Raw genomic sequence first — 3,622 nt, forward strand, 5'->3', positions numbered from 1 at the left:
GTGTGTGTGTGTGTGTGTGTGTGTGTGTGTGTGTGTGTGTGTGTGTGTGTGTGTGTGTGTGTCAGTTTTATTTATTGGAAAAAAAGCAGAGAAGTCTTTTCTCAATTAACTTTGTTCTTTTCTTGGAGCCAAAATAAATGTTTCAGATTAACTGCAGTCTGATTACAAGCTGGATGGAACAACAGATTTAAATCATCGCTGGTGAAAAATGACACGATGAAAAGTGACTGAGCCAGGATCTGAGTTCAAGTAGTTCTGCTGACCTGTAATCCCYGCTGGCTCTGGTTCAGGGTGTTTGAGGCGTGGCACCACATTTCTTTTAGATGGAAAACCAGATAAGTGTTGGCTGTTGACACTGGAGAATAAAACCAGGTTAAATGGTTCTGTTGACGGCATTGTAATCTGGAATATTTATTTTTACACAGTAAAGTTGCGATTAAAGACTTTGAAGAAAAGAACAGTTTTATCTTTTGCTGCTTTATGGCTTAAAGTTAAATTGTTATTGTGAGCTTTGTGATTGGGAACATGAGAATTTAAAGCAATCAATGATTTTTATTTTTTTATTGCAAACTGTAAAAATAACTATCTTAACTATGCAATAAAAGTGATTTAACTGTGTTCTCATTAAAACTTGACCAATTATTTCAAAACTGAACTGAACTGTAATTTCATTGTGCTCTGTAATGATAACAAAGGTCTATCTTATCTTAAAATCAATTTGTTCATCAGTAATAATATATTTTTACCCACTGACTGAAGAAATGTAAACTAATGCATTTAGAGAATAATAGTTTGTGCATTCTTATTACCAACTTATTGAGGGTTTTAGTAAATTTCTAAATTAAGGTGTTAATGCAGGAGGGTCACTTAGTTGCATGAGTGGCCAAAATAAAGAAAAAAAATCTTAACACTACTGTATGAGCAGCCTCAGTCCATATTTATTGATATATGAAAGATATCAACTGACCTTGATTTTTGATATGTCAAATTATTCATTTAATATTATTGTTTAGTTTTTATTATTGATTGAAAAATAAATAGAAATTGCATCCATTTCCTGCCTCATATCCATGCTCGGGTTACAGAAGCAACAGGTCCAGGAATAAAACCCAGACATCAACCGCAGCACCACTCTGCAGCTCCTCCTGGAGCATCCCACAGCCGGTCCCGTTCCTGGTCCAAAGAGAACGTATGATCCCTCCAATGAGTTCTGGATCTGACTTGGAGTCTCCTCCTTAAGGATGCTAATGATGCACCTTTAAAAGACACATCAATAACATGCATTGTAGCTACCTTACTTTTTATTAGAAGTTTATCTTCATTTTTTTTAATCTTCATTAATTATCAACTCCCATGAAGTCATCTAAAGTATCCTTCAGTGGATATAAAAAAATACAATTAAAAATAAGAAAATACACAAAAAAAGAAAAAAAAAAAGACAAACAGAAAATCAAAAAGAAAATGAAAAAAAAACAGACTTTGTTGCTCTGATTACCTTGTTATTTATTTGAACAGTCCCATTTAGTCACTCTTTGTTGTTCTATTCACAAAAAGGAGAAAACTGAGAATATATAGAAACTCAATTTGTCACAAAGTGGTGTGRCAGTTCTAATCTACCTAAAATATTATCTCAGATCAGATAAAACTGTAACAAGAATCACATCTGGYCCGCAGACCTCAAATCTGACTTGTGTTTTTTGATTAATGGATTAATTATTTTTAACAGAGTTAATGGATTTGTTTTTCTCATACCWGTTCAATTAGTCCACTGTCCTTCTACTAATCTACCATGTGGTGGCGCTGTTGACAACTTTTAACATTGGTTAGAAAACTAAACTTAATGGAGTAATACAGCGCCTCACAAAAAAAAAAAAAAAAACAGACTTTAAACAGATGTGCCTTTATTATTAAACTTTATTTCTCATCGTCAGTCTCATGACCTCTCAAATATGTGTTAATTTTACAAGTTCAACCTGCAGCATCACAAACACCAGTATGAAGACAACAGTGTGAAATTTCTTTATAACAGTTCACACTGATGCCTCGGTTTTATAAAACATAAATAATCTGAGCAATAACTCAGTGAGAGGAAAAAATAATAGGTTTAATGTTGCTCAGAATACCAACAGGAGCAGCTGTACTGAAACAGATGTGATTTAAAACATGATCATTTGTAAAACATGATTCAGCTCCTTAAAATTCAACATGCTCCTTTTCAGTGGTAATTTATAGTGAAATATTTAATCTGTAATCTGCGCAAAATATGACTGTTACATTTTCATTGTTTGTTTTCTCAATCACATGACAAAAACATTGCCTGCTGGTATTTAATATTGGTATGTATCTCTCCTTTTTTCCCGGGCTTTGTTCATACTTTACAGATTTTGTACAYTTAAATTTAATCAGGTTTATCCTGATTTTTTTGTCACTTTAGTACAAATGTGTTGTAATTTCTTTTCTTTTCTTTTTTTTTTACTGTTATTATGGAATTTAAGTATGTTACCTGTTCTGTTAGAATGTTTTTATTATTTTTCTCTATTTTATCACTTTAAAACAGAAATAACAATACATATTCTATTCTATTCTATTCTATTCTATTCTATTCTATTCTATTCTATTCTATTCTCAGGACTCAGTAAATGCGCGTTCACGAGGCCCTTTGCGCGTCCCAGTCATGTGACAACCCCTCAGCGCGCCTGCGCACAGAAACAGAAGATGGCGGAGAGTGCGGAACTGAAGGTAAGGCGCAGCCTGAAATCCTGATAAATTTACCCGGTTCGGATGCGTTTGATTGTGGCGCCGCGCAGTTCTCGGGCGGCTTAAGCCTCCGGGGCGCTGAGATCCCGTCAGGTCCGAGGTGGACCGCCGAAACACAGCAGAAACTTTTTTCTTTTTTTTYTTTCTTTTCGTTTTGAATCAGCGAGCGCCAAAGCTCGCGCGAACATCATGTTTATGTTGATATTGGGAGGCGCTGGTTTGCTTCAGAGCCGTGTGTGTGTGTGTAAGGTTCTTGTTTGGCCGTTCTCCTCTGCGCACCGGCTGCTGGCAGAGCTTGCTGTCTCCTCGCACACATGCTGTGTGTGTCTGTGTGTGTTGTTTCGCTGTGGTTCGTTTTATTTCAGCTAAAACAACATTTCGAGTGTTTTCTGAGGCGCTGACGACAGCCTGGAGACTGGGAGGCGGGTTGAACTAACGGCTCCCTCCACACCTGGCTGTGAAGTCTCTTTTAAATGCTGTGGTTTCTGAACGGKTTTGTTGTCCCTCATGCTTGCTCTTAAGTTAAGCTGGAGTGTACCTGCCGGTGCAATAAAGATGCAGTCGCCTACCTGTGACTGGTTTACCTGTTGACTAAACACACCTGTTCAGATGTAACGGTCCTCTGGCAGCTGCTGCTGCCCGTTATTTCACGCTGCACCTTTGATGCTCGTGGCCCTGCTGCTGCTTCACTTCACCTCTCCTGAGCAGAGAGGATAAAATTTATTTTGTTCTGGAAATGATCTAAAAAAAAAAAAACCCTTATGGAACAAATGGCTAGTGAGATGTCTAAAATTAATGAATGGCTAAAATACAATAAATTATCAATAAATTGGAATAAAACTAAATTCATGATTTTTAGTAACAA

At 36.6% G+C, this 3,622-nt stretch overlaps 1 protein-coding gene across 2 annotated transcripts in view; it reads left to right on the forward strand.

The window, feature by feature from the left end:
* Positions 1-2,724: 2,724 nt before the first annotated feature.
* LOC106512962 (E3 SUMO-protein ligase PIAS1) overlaps positions 2,725-3,622 on the forward strand; it is a 76,577-nt gene continuing 75,679 nt past the window's right edge. For both annotated transcript variants that reach the window (XM_014001541.1, XM_014001542.1), the window contains exon 1: positions 2,725-2,739. The gene's annotated coding sequence lies outside the window, so the exon portion shown is untranslated. The remainder of the gene's footprint in view (positions 2,740-3,622) is intronic.

Source organism: Austrofundulus limnaeus, unplaced genomic scaffold (assembly GCF_001266775.1).
Source record: "Austrofundulus limnaeus strain Quisiro unplaced genomic scaffold, Austrofundulus_limnaeus-1.0 Scaffold9, whole genome shotgun sequence".
NCBI lineage: Eukaryota > Metazoa > Chordata > Actinopteri > Cyprinodontiformes > Rivulidae > Austrofundulus > Austrofundulus limnaeus.